Source organism: Meleagris gallopavo, chromosome 17 (assembly GCF_905368555.1).
Source record: "Meleagris gallopavo chromosome 17, MGAL_WU_HG_1.1, whole genome shotgun sequence".
Taxonomy (NCBI): Eukaryota; Metazoa; Chordata; class Aves; order Galliformes; family Phasianidae; genus Meleagris; species Meleagris gallopavo.
The window spans coordinates 2,043,485-2,062,935 of NC_139420.1; the positions used below are offsets into that span (position 1 = coordinate 2,043,485).

Below are 19,451 nucleotides of genomic sequence, written 5' to 3' on the forward strand. Positions count from 1 at the left end.
TATGTGATGGGCTCCCTCCCTGCTGCAGACAGGTGGTGACCAGTAAGCCTTGATTTCTTCTCTTAATTAGAATGTCTCTGTGCAAACCTCCAAGATCGCCTTTAAAATGCTGATGATTATTAAGAAGTGCACTCTGCTTGCAATTCGTGCCACTACTGCTGCCTTCTCGGAGGGGTGAAAAGCAAACTCTAATAGATTTCCTCTAGTCTTTAGATTTTAAGCACTGTCATGTTCTCTCCGCTTTAGCTTTCAGTGTTTATATTTAGATGTTTACATTATTGCTGGGGATGCAATTTCTCCTTCCTTCTGCTCCCCTCGGACCCCCTTTAGGCTTTCCCCCGGTGCACAGGGTTTGAAATGCTGCTAATACCTCTCGCTTTGCTGTTTATGATGCTGGGCAGTGGTGCATTCTGATTATCACAGCACGAGTAAAATAATATCCACTTCTTCACTTACATCCTATTACTGCACCTTGGAGAGCCCTGTCACTTAGATTGCTCAGGGGAATGTCAATGACATACAGCCCTTTGATGTGAAATACAGAACTGGTGTGCAGCAAACTGAAAGGTACCCCAATTTCTTTGGAAATGGCCAGAGTGTGCCAGTGTTCTTTAATTGCCATGCTCTATTAGGCCATATTTTTTTATTTTTCTTTCATATAGCTTCTATTCCCCAAACCGATGGGAAGATGGTGATTTATTTTGGACATCTGGTAACATCTGAGCTGTTTAGGGACCGAAGCGAGGGAGCTGCATTGCTAGTGGGAATATCTGGGAGCTGGAACTTGATGATCCTCGAGGTCCCTTCCAATCCAAGCTGCTCTATGATTCTGCAATTGTAGAACTGCAGTCTTCCCACAACAGGGCAATGTGAGAGACACCCAGCTTTACTGCAGCCTCTCTCTTTTGCATGCTTTTTCCATGCAAATTTCAATGCATACCCTGTCACGTTGTTATTAACTGCCTTCACATATATTTATCTTGTTTAAGACCACCTCAAGCCTTTCCCAGGAGAGCAAGGACTATCAGCTCCATTGCTCTGCTGTGCTCAGCACGGAAAGCAGCGGTGGCAGTGGGGGCTGGCTGGGTTCCCCACCCACCACCGCTGTGACGCTTCTGTTCTCAGCTCCGTACTCTCAGTTCTCCTCCCCACCACCCCCAGCTGCCGCCGGTGCTGACGACTGCTGCATGCTTTCCTCACAGCTGAAGCAAACCCTGCTGCATTTCTGCTTCCTCCTGCAGGACAGATTTACTCACTGTGGTGACCCTGTGGTTGCCACATGTTAGTTATGTTAAAGGCACGGCTCCGGATCTAATGAAATCCATCAGGTATGTATAAACGTTCTATTCTTCTCCTGGTTTCAAGAACACATCCTGTTCTCCCCCTCGCTGGTTCTGTGAGCGAGGTTGGCCTGTTGGAAAAGCGCTCTCGTGCAGTGTGTCAGGCTGTGGGCTCTAAAATACACACAGCCTGCCTGGGTTTCAGCTGTTGCAATGGGCAAGAGCACAAAGGGGTGTTCCTGTTTGAAGAAGGAGAGGTATTTGTGCATGGAGTAAGAGCCAGTAGCTGGCACCAAAAGTTGCTCTCAGGTGCTGGCTTATGATGCCATTAAACACAGCCAGAGGTGCAGACATCTGTTCCAAAGCTGAAGAAAGAACTATAACTTAGGGGAGTAGGGTTTTTTTGAGGGAAAAAATAATATTTCAAACAGTTTGTAAGTGCATTAAATGTTAATCCTCACAAAGTGGTTACGCAGCAGGAAATGCTGACTTATTTCAGGCACAAAACAAGCAGGCTGGTGTATCGGAGTAACGGGGGACCTGAAGAAGTCTGTTCTGCTTTGGGGTTTTCAGGTTTGTCATTGCATAGCAGGAAGCTGAAGAGCGTGGAGGCAGGAAGAGGATTGCTGCGGTGCTGTGATGGAAGGATCTGTGGTGCTGGGCTCTGGCCATGGCTGCGGTGCTGGGAAGGGGCTGGGGGTGCTGATCCCTCTGCTGCCGTAACTCCCAGAGCCAACACACAGATCACGTCGTATCTGGGCTTCGGCATCATGTTGAGTCAGAGATGACAGCAGCAGATCCACTTCATGAGTCATCTGCTTAATCCCTCTCCAGACAGAGGGCTCTTCCTTTTGTTATTAGTCAGTGTGTCAGCGCTGCCTTACTGTTAGATGTGCTGGTTGTTGTTTTCTTGCTGGCTAAATGAGGTCATTTTTTTCTGTGCTTTTGACTCTGGCAGTGGCATTTCCAGCCCTGGCAAGGATTTCTACCTCTGTAGGTTAGCTGGGTTCATGCCGTGCTCCAGCAGACTGCTTCCCCTCCTGGAGGGAGAGCTGGCGAGGAGGTCTCCCACGAAGGAGCCGATCGAATCCATTGGGAATGGTAAGAGACATCTGTGAGCTTTGCACTATGTTGGGCTGCAACTTACAAACAATACAAGGTCTGTTGCTTTTGTACCGGGGCAGCGTAAGCCAAAGTCAGACCGTTATCTGGCGGTCGGTAGGGCTGTGACGCAGGGAAGCTGTCCCAGTAGCTGTGAGAGCTGTGTGAAATTTCTGTCCTGAAATCCCATACCCTGTGAGATGCTCCAGGCTTTGCTGCCAGCCTGAAACCCGAGTTCGGCCTGTGGAGGTCTATGAAACTTTCAGGAGAAGCAAAGGGAGTTTCTATTTCAGCCGAGTTTTGCAGGGGTGCCATAGACTGGGTTAAGTGCTGAATATGTGGAAATGAACTCCTTTCCTTCCATGCAAATGTTAATTTAGTTCACTTTGTTTAGCTGCGATGGCAACACAGTTTTTGGAAGTGTTTCGTGTGAGTGAGTCATCAATATCTGAGTGATGTTTCTATTGTGCTCATATGCCAGTGGTCCTAAAAAGCATCAGCAATTTATCTGTTCCAGCTGGGACAAGAAAGGCTGACAAACTGCAGTGCCGCATCAAAAAGCGACTAAAAATGGAATCCTAGGGTATGTTTATTGCATTTTCGTGACTGCAGTGGTTAGGGACCGATTCCCCAGCATGAGGCAGTGCTTGGGATTGCTGCTGCGGGCTGTCTGTCTCAGCTGTGGGGTGGATGTGTGCTGCTCTAAAGGCTGTGCTGTGGGACCGGCCTGAGGGCTGCGTCCTGCTGCGGGGGGCTGGCGGCTGCCAGGTGTATGCATGGTGATATCAGCTGCTTTAGCAATAGGGGTCAGTACATTAGCTTAAGGACCAGTATAGTAGTTTAGCAAATCGATGAGTGCTAGTTCTGAAACTTTCCAGTTTAGCTTTGCTTGGTGTGTGAACAGCCTTGGTTTTCTCAACAATCCTGCTTCGCAGGAGCACTGGAGTCACAACAAACGACTTTTATCTCTGCATCCACCAGGTGCAAGGACCTTTTCCTTGCATTTCACATACATTGTTTTGGATTATAGTGCACTAAGATAGAAAGTTGCTCATTAGGCATAACAAGAAATGGAAATTTGCCAAACTGTGGAAAATAGCCAAAGGTCAGCCAAAAGTCACCATGATGAAGCTGATGATGGAAAAATAGGGAGGAAATAAGTGGTCTACAACCACCAGAGGTCCGTACCACACATGCCCAGAAGGACATTAGCATATTAGCTAATGAGTTATTGGAAAATAATGAATATGTATACAAGTGTATTGCATATGTATGTCTTACCTGCTAAAACTTGAACTCTGAGGGCACGTTCATGGTACTTATCATGAAGAATAAAGGAGTGTTGGCTTTCTGACACCCCATTGGGGTTAGAAGTTTCTCTTCCCAAATTTTGGATGACATTAGCGCTCAGTCCTGCAGGCTGAGGTGATGAGTGAGGATTCCTCAGGATGGAAGTTCTGTTCACCACTGCACAGAGTGCTCTGCCCACCCTGGGTTAGGTTGCTATTACAGTTTTCACCATTTGTTTTCAACACAGTCATCCCGGGAAGCAGCAGTGCCCTGCCGGTACCCCGCACTGGTGCCAGTGCTGCCCAGCACCTGCCGCAGCTGAGCTGAGCTGCCTGCAATTGGTCCAGAAGGAAAGGAGCAGTAAGAACTCTGTGCCCCATGCCTTTCCCAGGTAGGTGTGCCGTGGCCGGCCTCTCGTCATCAGCTCCTCCCTCTGACAGGGAAGGAGATTGAGACAGAAAGGTTTTTAAGGTCAGCACCATCTATTCAAAGCAAGACTAGAAGGCCTGACCTTTTTCAAATGGTAAGTGTTGTCAGTGCTCCCATTGGGATTTTTCCCCAGGTGACTGCTTAAATGTCACTAGTGGTAAACCAGGGGACTGGAACCACTGTGAACTCCTTTGTTTCCTTCATGAGACATCACTGAGAGCTTTTAATCAGGTTATATATTTTCCTAAAGTTGAAAACATACTGGAGAGAGGGAATATAAATACATTTTTCCTACCATATCCATTTTGTGAAAACAAAGTTTGCGATGTTGTCTGTCTTTAGCAATGCAAAAGAGACATCTTGTATGGCTGCAATTAACACTCCAGCAATAACTCAGTGGCGTACATTCCTTGTGTTTATTGATTAGTGAACAAGCCCCCTGGGGTTTACATGGCTTCCAACACATTTGGTTCCAGCTGAATACCTGCAGCGTGCATTGATCTAAGTGTGTGATTTCCCCTCAATATCAGCCTTCCTCTCCTACTGCATCACAGCTGCATGTGCTCATGTAGCTGTGCAAACCAAGTGGCTGAAAATGAAAAATCGCCCTGTGAAAAATGAAAGGGCACCTGTTCCAGTCTCTGCTGGCACCCATGAGCCCTCTGTCACATCGAGGTTACACCTGCATAATTCACTTCCCTACAATAGAGCTACTCCTGATTTCTATTTGTGTGTGAGGAGAAGCTCAGGTCCCTCCGGGGCTGTGGCAGCTCAGTGCTTCAAAGCATCAGGTCCAGAAAAGGACCTGATAGCAAAGTTCAAAACGATTGGATACTCACTTCTTTACACCTTTGGTTTTCTTTGTGAATGTACCTACAGATCGCGGCACAGGCATTTCCAGTATAGGTGTGGCTGCAGTCATTCCTGCTCATTCTTTTGAAGGTACACATGCTTACAAAAGAGCAGGATGTGAAAGCCGATGAACACGTCTGAACGGACACAGTGACCAACTGAAGGTGGAGGGTGATGAGCAGCGGGAGGAGCTGCTCAGCAGAATGAGGGCTTCAGCTGGGTGGGAGCTGGGGATGTGCATCCTGCTGTGGCTGTGCGTGTGGCAGGGGTGGGGATGGGCAGAGAGGAATGCTGCTGAGGAGGAGGAAGGCTGCGGGAAGAGGGTGCTAGAGCTGTGGGAGTAATGAGCTGCTGCTGTCAGCTCCTCAGCCTCTGAGCTATTTAAAAGTTGATACTGGAGTATTAAATGGTGTGTGGCAAGGAGGATGGAGGTGCGGGTGAGTTTTCAAGCCGGAGTTATGGTGCAGGCTAATTCTGCCGTTCTATTCATAGCTGCATGGTAGAAGAGCATAGGCTGCATGTGGAGGAGTGAGAAGAAGCTGATAAGGAAATTAGCAAGCATTAATGCATCTGTGATGGGGAATGTCTTCTTACAGCTGCATGTTGTGCTGCTCCTAACAAATATGAAGCACTGGTGCTGCCTCTGCTTTCAGCTGCCATGGCCTCAGCCAGTCCTCGTCAGAAGGGTCACACTGTGAGGACTCCTGAACACAGGGCTGTGTGGGTCCCAGCAACTCCAGGGCTGTTTCTTCAGGGCTCTGGTGCCTGTGCTCTGCTTGCTGCCGCCAGCAGGGATGATCCACTTGCCGAGCAGGTATCTCCCAACCCTGCCTTCGTACAGCTTGAACGGAGCCCTTCTCTCCGTACTCCTGGAAGCATGGTGTCTCCACGACTGCTTTCTGCAAAAGTCTGGAGAAGAGTTTATTCCTAAAATTCCATTTCTCCTTGCCTTGTGCCAATATTTAACCAATCTCTCACAGCAGCAATAGTAAAAAAGGCCACGGCAGGTCTGAGGTGCCAGTCTGGACTGTGTCACAGATGGTAAGAGGCAGAGCTGGGACATGGGCAGCAAGAGGGTTGTGAGAGAGCAAGGAGGGCTTTGCCCAGAGCCCAGCCAGCCCTGCTTGCCCTGAGCAGTCCCAGCTGTTGCTTTGGATTGCAGACTAAGAGGCTGTCTCCAAGGTTCATTAGGCTGTCGCCTATTAAGGGCTTTAAAAACTCGGGTCAGGACCTTGAAACAGATCTGCAGTCTGCGACGGAGCAGAGATGTGTGCTATCTGCACAGCAAGGAGAGTGGTTCTGGGTCAGTTCCTCATGGATGGGTGCATGCAGCACAGCACAGGGAACTGACTGAGGCACGGCCGTTTGTCAGCCCAGGGCAGGGGGAGCAAACTGCCCTTAGCCCTGCTTATATTTGGGGCTGCAGGCACATGTGGGAGGATGCTCTGACACTGCCCACGCTGTACTTTGTCAGCTGCATTGCCAGGGCTGCCAAGGCAGAGCTGTTGCAATTACAGAAGTGTTTTATTTTCTTGTAGGAAGGTTGCACATATTTATTTTCATTCAGGCCATGCTGTCCCTGGAAAGTTGCTGCTAAGAACCGAGACAGTTCCTGATATCCGAACATTGCCTTTCTGCTCTTATGTTTCCTTATATATTCTCATCTGCCATGTGAACAGCAGACTCTGCTCCTCAAAGCCTTGGAAATGAAGCCCACCAGAAACCAGTCTCGGCTTTGACAAGAAAGGTTTCGAGGTGAATCCCGAATGCCATTGGAAGATGTATCTGTGTCCGACAGCATCCTTTGCTTCCCTGCTATTCTGAAGCAATATCTAGCAGGAAGAATACCTGCTCACCACTGCTGGCTCCCAGTGGTCCCACAAGGAGGGCTGCCTGCTCTCTGGTGCAGCAGAGGCTCCAACAAGCGGCTGTCTTGCAGCTTGCAGAACCCACTGCAGCTCCGAGGAGGCCCCAGGCACTGCCTGCCGCCATCCGCTCCCGTCCCACTGAGCGCAGGATTTCCATCAGCGCTCTGATGTCTGGATGGAAACTGGGACTGCGGCTCATGCATATACAGACGGAGCTGCTGGACCAGTAATTCTTCTGTCTCTTTTTCTGTATCTAGGACGTAGCCCTGAATTGAATCTCTGAAAATGGAAGGTCCGGCCTCAGAAGTGGGGTGAGGATTTGGATGTGTGTGGCTCTGCCCTCACTGCGGAGGAGGAAGGGGCTCCATCCTTCGGGGGGGAATTCCAGTTTAGGGTAATGCAAATGGAAACACCATGTGTGTCCTTTTTCATTCAAATTACATACAAAAAAATTGTGATACGAGTCATGAGCAAAGGCAGAACAGAGCCTAGAGTCTTTAATCTTTAAAATCTATTTTACATGATTAAAAGGATCCTGCCTGGAGAAAAGCAAGACTGGCTATTTATATCTCCATTCTTCTCCCCCCTCTCTTTTTTCCTCAGAAAATACTGTGCAGTCTTTCACATCTGAAAGACCACGGCTGGCTGCCATTAATTTTAATGCTAAATCCTCATCAGCATTTCAAAACATTATGAAAATGTCGAAGAAACTGTCTTCTAGTAGCTTGAAAATATTGCAGGCAGCAACCTAAATAATACTGTAAGTGCCCTGGTAAGTACAAGAGCACATGCTGGAAAGGAAAAGAGAAAAAGAAAAGGCTTTAGACCACCACGCAAACATCACTTCTACAAAGCAGGCGTAAATGGATTGCAGGATTTCATGGATGCTGAGAGTTTGAATTACTGCCTGAGCTGCACCTCTCTTAGAGAGAACGTGGCTTTCTTTTTAGGGAATGCATCAAAGACTGAATGCTGCTGTTTGCTGTGCAATCTGCTCTGTGGATGAGTACATAAATAACCTTACATGTTGGGTCCTGTTTTGGCCAGCAAATACAATTAAAGGAATGGAATATGTCACCGACTATAATATTGATGCTCAATTCTGCTGCATTTGCAAAGATGATGGTTGCCAATTAAATTGAAATCAATGGCCACGGGCTAAGCAAATGATGACTCTGATCAAAGCATTCCTCCTTAGCAAAGCAGTAAATCGGTTCCTAAACTGAAATACATCTTCTTCGTGGTTCTACTTAAAATTAAGCGCATGCTTAAGAAACTTCCTGTTTAGGGAAGAGTTGAAAATGCATTTTGGAGCTTAGTTTTTAACTGGGAGTATCCATTCTTACCTGGCTCTACGTGGATGGCATTTATAGGGACGGTGACACACGTGCCAGATTTCAGTGGGGTTTCAGGACACACTCTTGCTGTCTCACGCTCCGTTGTATTTATGGCAGTCCAGCAGGATGGGGAACTGTATGAGGATTTCAGAACTGCGTGCTATTTCTGCTTTCTTTCATGATGAGGCTTTTCCTGAAGTTTGCCCTTCGATGGGACGGAGCATAAGGGAGTGCTCCTCCTCTCCTCCTTTGGCAGTATGTGGGATGCTGCCACATGGGGTGACTCTCATATGGTCAGTTTTGCAGCAGGGATTTCCTTCACCTTGAGAACCAGTTTTTGAGTAACCCCAACTCTACCTGCTTCTCTAAGAATTCAAGTGATTTGATCTTTCTAAATTTTGTTACTTTTTTCTTTGTGAAAGAGATTTGGAAAAGTATAGCTGCACTTTGAAAATAATTTTAAAATAATTAAAATAATGATGAAATTCTCCAAGGGCAAAAAGCTTCCTGTTTTTCCTAGCAGTAAGTGGGACAAGCACTATCTCCAAGCAAATGCCATTAAAAAGCTCGGTTTTGCTGGGAAATCTCAGGCTTTGCTGGGAAAAAGTACCGTCAGAGACAGAGATGGGAAACTTTCAGCCTCTGTGCTGCTTTTTCTCTTTGTGATTAAATACCAGGTTGAAGTATCATCAACAGCGCGGATTCTGAAGAATACATGAGAATGCACTTGAGGTTAGAAAGCTTGTCTTTTATTCACCGTGTTGTTGTTGTTGTTTTTTTTTTTTAAAGCCACTAGACTGTTCTTGAAATGAATCACTGAGAGGGTGAGATGAAGGCTGGAGGTGCACGCTATGTTTTCATCGCCAGCTCCTCGCAGCCCAGGTATGATGTCAAGCCTCACCTCCGAGAAGCACTTCTCTTCCTGCCTGGCTCTCTGTGGTGGCATCATTAACGTTGATGGCTATAATTGACTACAAAAAGCAGACCTTTAGTCCCCACCTGATCTTTCGGAGTGTTTATACACTGCGAGCCTGTCCACACAGCAGACTAATGAGCATTACACTTGACAAATATTGTCATGCCTAAACAGGAGATAATGCTTCTGCTAAGACAGGCAGCAAGCCTGGGGGCACATCACGCTCAAATAGGAAAGTTAGGAACCAATATTCTCTTCTGCTCTCTGGGTCCCATCCAGATCCTCAGTGCCAGTGAAGGCTTTCAGCTGTGAGCTTTGCATCTCGAAGAAGAAGCCCTTAAGCACGCTGCACAACCACATAGAAAGGCATTGTGCAGTGGAACAGTGTGAAGATGAATCCTTCCGTAATAACACTGTGTGGTAACTGCTGGGTCATGGCCTGAAGCACTCACTGAGCACCTGGGGAAAGGACCCGGTCAGCCCTGGCAGCACAGGTGAAGGCAATTCAGCTGTGTGACCAGAAGGGGTGGAGCCGGGCTGCACCTCTCTTAGACCTCACTTAAGGGCTGACTGCCACTGGGGAAGGATCTGTGGTTGGAGATCCCTTTTTTGTGGAGTCTTTCTTGTAAGCCTGGATGTTCGGAGATGGGTGAGCACTTCTCTTTTTCTTTGTAGTCCCTTTCCATCATGTTAGTCCCTTTGTCATTACAACTCCTGTATCCACCACGTTGTTCTTTCTGATTGTTACACAGATGATGTAAACTGATTTTTAAGTAGGATTTTTGAGTACTGCTTTAATAGCTGGGTGAGATTAAAAGCCAGGTCCTGACTACCCCTAGATTTCAATGCTTAGAGTACCGAGACAAGCTGGATGTCACTCCAGATTGTGCTAGTGCAAAGTGTGGTGAGTGATTTGGAAGAAATGAAAACCTGTAATTCGGCTAAGGCAGCCATGTAAAGCTGAATGTGACTGTGTGCATTCTGCACGTGGACTGCTGGGGAGGTTCCTCATTGCCTGATACCAGGGCTGGTGGGAGATGCTGGGCAAAATCAGTGCCAGTGTGGGGAATAAGGGTGACCGTACTGCCATGAGGGCCTGTGGAAGGTTGTCCTGTTGACAGGAGGTGGTTCAATGGAATACCCATCTGAGCTCAACTTGAGCAGAGCCACTGATACAAACAGACCTTGGGTGAAGTCAGGTCTGAATACAGCACAGAGCGTTTTGTCCTTTTCCTGCAGGAAGGATATCTCACCATACCTATCGCTGCCCCCCCAAGCCCTCAAAATGCATCCAGAGGTGAGCAGCACAGCAACAGATCTGTGCCTTTTTTGGATGGCTGTGATGCACAATGTTGGCTATCAGTAAGGTCCCAGGGAGAACTACAGTAGACATGTGCTGTCCTGCCTCCTCTGCAGGGAGGCTCTGAGCTGCCAGGGCAGTGTTTTATGTAACTATCACCCAGCTGCTTTCACCTGTGTGCTGTTAAACTGTTAATATATCAGGGGAAAGTGCTCCAGGAGGATGCACCGGGGCTGCCTAAATGAGGTAGTGGTGTTATCCTCAGTAAAAATATTATTGTTGTTGTTAAATGTTCCCACCAGATAGTTGGACAGCTTGCGTTACAGCAGCAAAGCTAACATTTCATTATAGGAAGATATATATTCATAATGGATTGCAATTTACCAAAATACACAGAGGGCCCCAGATTTGTCAGTGTGCATTTGCTCTGCAAGAAATACATCTCACTAAAAAACAGATGTCAAAATTAACAGTACAGCTTCTGCAGCACAGGGAAGAAAGCTGACATTTCAGAACTGGCAGTCCAGCTGTGCTAACAGCATCAGGGAGTCTTTGTGTTATTAAGTACCAGCTTTAGCACTGGAATTGCATTAGGAGTTTCTTTAAATTGTAAGTGGTGGGAAATCACTGTGCTGTGTTGGGGACAACAATTGCAATCAGGTGAGATCCTGGGTCCCTCTCCACCCTCCACTTTTCTTCTCTTTTTATTCATTTGCTCTTCTCCACTGTGGCAGAACTTCCATTGGTTGTAAGAACAGCTTTGGCTCTGAGGAAATAGCAGGGAATCACTGGCAGGTCATGTTTTGCAGAGGGGTGTGAGAGATGAGACACAAAGCTCCTGTAAACGTCTGAGTAACCATTCCGAAACAAAAAGTGTTGGTTAATAGCTGCCTGGATTCTGGTGTGCTGCTTCTTCCTGGTAACTTCACCAAAGGGTGCGGAGATGGGAGTGGACCCACTTGGGAGAGCCGTGGGAGTTGGGCACAGTGCTGCCATGCAGGGCTGGAGAGAAGGAGGTTCCTGAACTCCAGAGAATCCGCTCTGCTTCACATGTGACTGCTCGAGCAATGTGCACAAAGTGTCCTTTGAAATAGCAGCTGTCTGGCTTATCTTCCTCTGAAAGATAAGTAATTATGAGAATGTTATAATGATTTCTTAAAGAAAAAAAAATCTAAACAGCGATTGCTTTTTAGTGCAGGAGATATTTAAGCATCAGTACCTTGAACTGATTAAGAAGTGGTGCAGTGATAATGCAGTTGCGGAGCTCAAAATTTGCACTCATGTTGAAAGGCTGGAGGGGGTTTCTGATGGGGACCACACACTGCACCCGTGGCTCTGAGATGGCTTTCAGAGCTCAGAGAAGTCTGTGCTGGTTTAAGGGGAGAAAAAAAAAAAAGGAAAGAAAAAGGGGAAAAAAAAAAAAGGCAGTCAGGATCACTGCTGGGTTGGTTCTAGTGATGTGTGTTTGCTTGGTGACGGTGCGTGGGGGCAGTTGGTTGTGCTGGGGTGCCCCACTTCTCATGGATACTCTGCATCTTCTGTGAATTCATGTTGACTGTATTTCTTTGCTGACTGAAGGATTTTTAATGTCATGCTACTGTCAGATTTGCATTTCTTCTGCAGATTGTCTTTTTAACTAGCCCAAGTGGAAAATAGATTTCTTCCAGCTGGGCAGGAAACCTCTAGGAACTGCTGTCCCAGCCAACAAGCAATGCTGTTGAGCCATTGGATCACAGAAGAAGCTGCATCTGACCAGCCAGCCCCTTCTGCACCATTCTCTTTGTTCCTTTTGGCATGGGGACATAGCAGTGGTGCAGTGTGCCTCCCTGCTGCAATCTGAGCTCCCTTAGTTCCACCTCTGCTCCAAGTCTGCCCTCCTCCTGCCTCCAGACAGGGGTCTCAGCTGCTGAATCCTCATCTCCTAGCAAGTAGTGACAGCCCCCTCGTGTTAAGTTTTGTAAACAGTAATTTGTGACATCTCCTGTGGCTGAAATCAAAGCGCTCGAGTAAAAGTAATAACACCACTGCTAAAGTGAATGTTAGAGAAGAAAACTTCTATCAGCCATGCTGAATGGAGCCTGCTTCTTCTCTTCCTTTCCCCAGCTCACTCAGCACGTGCTGCAGGAACCCTGCTGCCCTGGTCAGCCCATGCCTGCTGCTGGCAGAAGCGGCTGCTCTGGAGCTGGTGGAAACGTGCCAGCTCACCAGCTGGAGCCCTGACCTGCACTTGGCTTCAGCAAAGCAACATCAAGGTCAGGCTCTGTGGTGTGCAGGGATGGGCACAGCTGTCCTGGTGGCACGATGGCTCCACCAGCAGGGATCAAGAACCTGTCCATGTCAGCACAGCTGCACTAATTGCTGGTAGCAGGAGGGTTGGCATTGCAGAGCTGCCCGCACATCCGGGGGCTGAGGTCTACTTTGGATTGAAAAGTGCACTTTGGATCAATTTGTTCCTTGTATGATTGGGAGATATCTGAGAATTCCTACTAAGTCAGGATGCTTCTACTGTGGTAATATTTAGTACCAGCTCTGGCATATTTCTTTTGGCTCCCTGATTAGACCAAGTGCCAAGCTGTCCTTTGCGGCCTTAATTATCGCAGCTTCAGGCCAGAGCTGCCTGCTTACTGCTTAATCCCATGGCCTAGAGTGAACCCTGGAAATGCTTAATTAAATGACATTCCACAACAGATTAAAGAGTCAGAAGCCCAAGATAAAGGAAAAGGGAGATGGTGGCTGTGGGAGTAGCAGGTGCTCTTCCCTTTCAGGCTTCTGGCTTTGATTATTTCACCTTGATTACATTGGAAACAGCAGCACGAGTTGATAGGTGCTGCACTTCTACACTTGGCTGCTCATGTGTTCTGTGCAAAGTGGCTCTGAAGCAGAGGGCGGTCACCAGCTTGGGCACAGACAAGCCCCTGCCTTTTTGTCTTTGATATTAAAAAGAAAACCAAAGGCTCCCTGTGTAACTAACTAGCATGGACTTACTTGGAGCAGGGATGATCAAACTGTGCCTTGGGTTCCCCTGGGAGCCAAAGCCTTCATCTAGCCACAGCAGATCAGCATACAAATACAAATGTTGTAGGTACTGTTACACTATGCTGATTAGGGCTCAAGTCTTCAGCAAATCTCTTTGTAGCAAGAAAATGACTGCAAGTGGGGAATGTGCAGTACTGAGTGCATCTCCTTCAGGAGCTGATCTGTAAAGGCTGTTACTGCTAATGTTGTGTTTTTATCATATTACTCTTCAATTATTTGTTCCAGCAGTTCTCTTGTCTTGGCTGAATGAGTGGCTGTGCAGAAGCTGACCTGGAGTGATTTCCTCTTTGCAAAGAGAAGTGGATCACGGGGGGGATGTTGTGATGCTTCTGGGCGTTGATTTGTGTGCTTTGTGTTCTCCTTCAGTCCTGTAATGCAATTTCAGCAATTAAACTACAGCAGGGGAATGACTCAAATGTTCACGCTCACACCAGGTAGACATTGGGAAATAAAAGATGGAGGGTGAGGATGCTCCTGACTTAATCCCTAGTGTGCATTTTGTCTGCACCACAAAAGGTACCACATGGTTTGACACAACTGGAAGATTTGGGTGAGTGGAGGCAAGGCTTTTTTTTTTTTTCCCACTTGCTAGCAGAAGTAAGGCGGATTATTTCTAAACGTCAGCTAAGCTGCGCGAGGGAGTGTAGCGCATCATTTCCTTCTCTCCACAACAAAGAAGACTGTTCTGCTGTATGGGGCTATTCAGGTGGTGGTTTAGAGCTGTTAGTGCTAGGGCTGGGCAGCTGCCCATGCTCTGCAGGCACTGTGCTCCAGCTGCTGCCCCACAGCTGTGCCCTAAGCCTCAGTTTGGCTGGGCTTCATCTGCAGGTTGAGATGCTTCTGCCAAGAGCAGTCATCTGCCTGAATGCCCCACAGCTTTACTGAGCACAGTGCACTTATCAACACTAACGTTTATCAGCTTCTATCACTGCTTTTCTTTTTACAAATGCAAAGCAGAGGACTTTAAAAGAAGCAAGTGGTATCTTACAGCAAAAGCTTCTTTTTAGATATTCCATATCTAAAAAAGGAGGAATAGCCTGTGGCAATACATAGAATCATAGACTGGTTTGAGTTGGAAGGGACCTTTAATGTCATCTAGTTCCAACTCCTGCTATGTGGCATTTTTATTTACCTACTGGTGTTTTGTACTCAGAGCCAACAAGTCTGCACTGGTTCCTATTCAGAGCCTTAGAAGTGATAAAAGGCATCAGTGCAGATTCTTTTGCTTTTGTGTGTGTATGTGTGTTTTCTATTGTTCCTGCAAATAAATGGAATATGCATCTTGTTCCAGCACCAAGCCTGGTTCTGTGATGCTATGGTGTCCTCTGCTTCCCATGCTACCTCTGAGCTGTCTGGCAGCACACGGCCCCTCTCACCCTCAGGTTGGGCACAGAACACAAGCCAAACCCTGGGGGTCTTGCCCTGGTTAACCTGCATGAAGTTTGTGTGTGTACAAACTGGGACTGCCCTCAGTCACAAGCAAAGCCCTGTCCTGTGCACAGCACCATTGCAGACCTCATCCAAAGGCCTCCTTTGTATCTGGAGCAACTTAAAAGCCTTTGGATGGAGTCTTTGTCCTTGAAAATACTTCTTTGATGTTTCGGGCCTTCACATGTCCTCCAGACTTTCATTTAATGCAGTATTTTGTTTCGGTGGGTTTTTGTGAGATTTCAGGTACGATTTCAATAAAGGCAGGGATGTATCGAAGCATAAGGTATTTGCTCAAGTCTTAATCAATCCAAACTGCTCTCTGAAGAAGGAAGCACAGAGGCTGCTGGAGCAGGCTAGGCTCTTACAGGGCAGCAGATGTTTCTCTTTATTGTCAGAACAGCCATCTTTATTAAATACCAAAGAAAGCCTTATAAATCCGGGAAGGCGGTGCAGTCCACGTGGAGGACACCTCTTCCCCAGGCCAAGCAGCCTTTCTGGAAGTCCATGGTTCTTCCTGCTGATCCCTCAATGGCATTGCCATGACGTGAAAGCAGATGGCAAAATGGAATGTTTAACAATGAAAACCATGTTTAACTAATGTTTAACCTGGCAACAGGAGAGGCAAAGAAGGGAGCAGAGCCAGGAGAGCAGAGCTCCTTCGGGGTGAGCTGGAAAGTGGCAGGGGTGATGGGTCCGGTGCTTTCCAGTAATGGCATCTTCTGCTTTGAAGAAACAACAAGAATTCATGGATTAATAAAGGGAAATTGTGACTGACTAAGCAGAAGGTGTGCCAGTCTGAGTCCTGGTCTGTCTGAACCAGGTAACGTCCGTAGATACGGCATTAATTTAATTCTCAGTTGAAATACTCCAGAGAAAATGTCAGATCGATAATGTAGGAAAGGGCAAAGATTTGCTAAGCCTGGCTGACTTGTGTATGTTAACTACTGTGAGATAGATATGGATAAATGCTGAACATTAAGGTGAGTAATCACAACTGTCGTGGGTGTCTGAAAAAATTTTCTGCATAAAGACTGTACAAAACAAAGGTGTTTCAGGTGAGAAGCCAAGAGCGAAGGCAGCAGGCTGGTATTTCCTGCACAGCTCTGCAGTTAGCATCCCTGGGTCTGCTGCTTTTCTGGAAGAGTGCAAAAAAGCCTTGGCACAGATGCTGTTCCAGCCTAGCTGGCATGATGTTGTGACCCAGATCCTAGCAGAGGAGATGAGTCCCTGCCAATGGGTAGGGGCACTGTGACGTGGTTGGGTTCCATGAGACTGGGTGGGGAAGGGTGCTCCAGAGCAAATCCCAGCTCTCCTCACCCAGAACCGCCTCTGTTCCCAGCAGGTTTGTTCAGCACAGACCTGGCAAGCAGGCCTTCCTCCCGATGGAGACAAGAACAGAAAACTTCCTTCACCTTTGGGCCTGAATCTCAGCTATTTGACAGTTGCAAAGTAGTACTTCCATGCAATCTTTGCTGAACCACAGAGGATTTTTTTATTTAAATAGCATGATATCTTTCAGTATTGAGCGCTCGAGCTCTCCCTGAGCCCGTGCCTGCGTGCTGGGAACACCGCGATTTCGGGATTGCCAAAACAAACAACAGGTGCCTGTGTTGTTCTGCAAGTAGGAGCTTCTCAAATGTCAGATCTGGCAGAGGAGATGCTTCCTTACAACACCAGGCGCCTTACCCCAAGGCCCCTGGAACCCGGGTGGTGTATTTACAGTAAAGAAGGCAGAGCTGGAAAATATTTTGAAATCAGCTTTGAGAAAAAAGCCCTAAACTTGCCTTCCCAGTGACTTGCTCAGCTGCTACATTTATGCTCTTAACAAAAATACGGATCAGTATCAGGCTTAAGAACAATTGGACAAGGCACTCCATGACTCAGAGCACAAATAACAACCTTTCTCCTGGGGGCTTGGCTCTGGAGAAGTGTGTGTGAGTGTAGCTACACCAATGTCACTGTGCAATCACAAGCCCCTGTGTATAATCAATAGATATACAGATGGTATAGTATATTCAGGAGCTTGGCTGATGTAATTGTTATATTGGAGTAAGGAAAGAAAGACACTCACCCTATCTTGGGCTCACAAAATAGATTCTGGTGGAGTAGATCTCCAGAGAGATCCTTCCCTACTGGCAGCCAGCTCTTAAATGGCTCTAGGAGAGGTGCAGCCAGGCTCTACCCCTTCCTGCAGCACAGGTGATTTGCCTTCACCTGTGCTCCTGTGGCTGACTCATTGCTCACCTCAGGTGATCAATCAGAGGTTCAGGCCGTGATTCAGCAGCCCCATACACCCTGTTCCTGAGGCATGGTGAGATTGGAGAAAGCACTTACATCGGCACAATTTGTCCCCATCCAGAACTGCAGTGATGTCCAAGCTCTTTGCTGGGACGAGCTAGACTGAAGCGAGACTGAATGCTGCAGCCCTTCAAGTAGGACTTCTGTCCTTTGCCAAGGGATGAAGCTCTAGCTGGCTGCTATGAGCCAAGGGACTGTGCCTGGCTCAGCTGCAGGACGGTGCTGGGGTCCCAACTGGGCAGTGATGGACAGGGACCAGCCCACCTGGGACAAAGAGGGTCAGTTGGGGATGGAAGCACTGACTGTGGGGCTGCAGGGTTCTCGATGCCAATAGCATCCATATGGGCTGGAGAGGAAAGAAAAGAGCTGATGGTGCTGGAACTGCTCTATGGTGGAACTGAAACAACAGCTTGTGGTGGTCTGAATCAGTTCCCTTCTTTCGTATATTTGACTCAGAGCTGAATATTTCAGAGGCTCGGAAAGAGCAGGCTGATTTCAATTTTGGTTCTAATAATGGGCAAAGGTCGCAGCAGCTGGAAAGAGAGGGGAAATGAAAGGCATGGGCTTGGCTGTTTTCTCTGAACCAGCTTCACCCATTCCTGCTCATAGTCTCAGCAGAATAATAACTGATACTAAGCAAAGCCAAGAAATGAAATTAACACATGCAAAATTACATTACGGCCGTGTCAGGAGCCCTGGTGCCATGCGGTGCTTTGCAAGGTCTGGCACACAGGGCAAGGAGTGAGGAGCAGCTGGAGGCCGGGAGCACAGCATCCCACTGCTGTCCCCTGGCACCCACAGGGCCACCTCTGCCCAGCCCTGCTCCGTGTCTCAGCGTGCTGTAAATCCAAGTGTAAGAGCTTCAGCACCTGTGGCTCTGCTGTCGCAAAGCAGGTTTGCACAGAGCCGGGAGATTAATACGGGTATTCCCATGATGTGGTTAACGACATCATTTACTTCAGAGGCTCTTGGGACAGCACTGACACTCGCTTTAGCAGCTGAAGTGTTTAATGTGCTCCAAGACATTCTCTAAACACTGATAGGACTGAGTGGCACAAATGTATTTGCTGAGCATTTTAGGGTTAGCACGCTCTGGAGCAGCACGGTGCAATAATTGGGAACGCTGGAAGCGGTTCTGTATGAGTATCATGATGCTGTGAGCGCTCATAATTATTAAATACATCACAAATTTCCCTCCCTGTGTTTTTCATACCTTCTTTCTCAAAGTATTACTCATATAATTTTCCCTCTGAAAGTCATTACGAGTGAATCATCTCCAGCTTGAGCGCACAAACGTGGCCAAGTGTTTGTTCTGCTCACAGATGGGCAATTCTAAGAGCAGGGCTTGACCTTAAGGAAGTCCCCAAGCAAGGCTGGCGGATAGCCCTGACCGTACACTGCGGGTCCCTGCAGTGTTGTGACTCAGAGGGACGTCTCTCATTAACACATCTCTGCTTTTTGCTGGGGGCTATCACGTCGCGCTGCCCCACAGCTCGCTGCTGCCGGGCCGAGCAGTAGGGAAGCACCGATTTGTTCCCATAGGCAATGAAGTGATGTCACCGTGCGCCGTTCCAAGTGGAGAAATAAAAGTGAGCATCCCCGGGGTCAGCTGGAGGATAGGAGCGGGGCTGAGCCTCCTGTGTTGGTAGGATTTGCTCTTTGGATCAAATTCTATTTTTTTCCCTTGGCACTCGAGTTCAGCAAATCCATTCTGCAGCGGCAGCTAAGGGAGGGCGGTGTGTGCCGTGGTTGAAAGCCGCTTTGTCGCCTGCTGCTAATCGGAGCCGTTTCACAGCCTCTTTGAATGCTTTTGTCTCGAGTTTTGTTTTCACTTCAGGTCTCGCCACCACTCTCACATGGTTTCCTGGCTAGCAGAATAATCTCTGAGCTCAGCAAGCAGGAGGCTTGCAGCTCGGGGGTGAGCAGGTGAGGGGAACTGCAGGGCAGTCCCATCGGCACTCTCAGTGCTGTTGGGAAGGGGCTTCCTCCCACTGTGGCAAATGGGGGCCTGAAATGCTCCCAGCCCTGGAAGTTAGGTTTAATCGTTAGCTGATTTGTTGGGCTGCATCTCATTTTTGATGAATGAGGGGAGGAAGGATGGGAGGCCGTGGTTAGCAGTAGAGGATCTGAATTTCCTATTTAAGGCCACGGCAGGGGCTGGGCTTTGTGCTGCTGCAAGGTGAGGGCTCAGCTGGGCGTGTGTCCACAGGGGTCTTTGCTGGTGGATGAGGCTGCAGCCATTGCCTGCTGTTGTGCTCATGGCAGGACAGGCTAAGGTCATGGGCATTGCTTTGTAGGAGGGGTAATAAGCAA

General features: G+C 47.8%; 1 protein-coding gene across 43 annotated transcripts in view; it reads left to right on the forward strand.

Annotated features, from left to right (window-relative positions):
* The first annotated feature begins 953 nt into the window (after positions 1-953).
* Positions 954-19,451, forward strand: part of GALNT9 (polypeptide N-acetylgalactosaminyltransferase 9) — a 471,542-nt gene continuing 453,044 nt past the window's right edge. The window contains exons 1-8 of one of the 43 annotated variants that reach the window (XR_014886973.1): positions 1,044-1,328; positions 1,854-2,381; positions 2,899-2,964; positions 3,919-4,194; positions 4,980-5,042; positions 5,549-5,766; positions 6,491-7,214; positions 8,947-11,735. The gene's annotated coding sequence lies outside the window, so the exon portion shown is untranslated. Of the gene's footprint in view, positions 1,329-1,853; positions 2,382-2,881; positions 2,965-3,918; positions 5,767-6,490; positions 7,215-7,423; positions 7,902-8,946; positions 18,271-19,451 lie in introns of those variants that run through there. The other 42 variants (XR_014886972.1, XR_014886975.1, XR_014886974.1 and 39 more) reach the window with 42 other exon arrangements.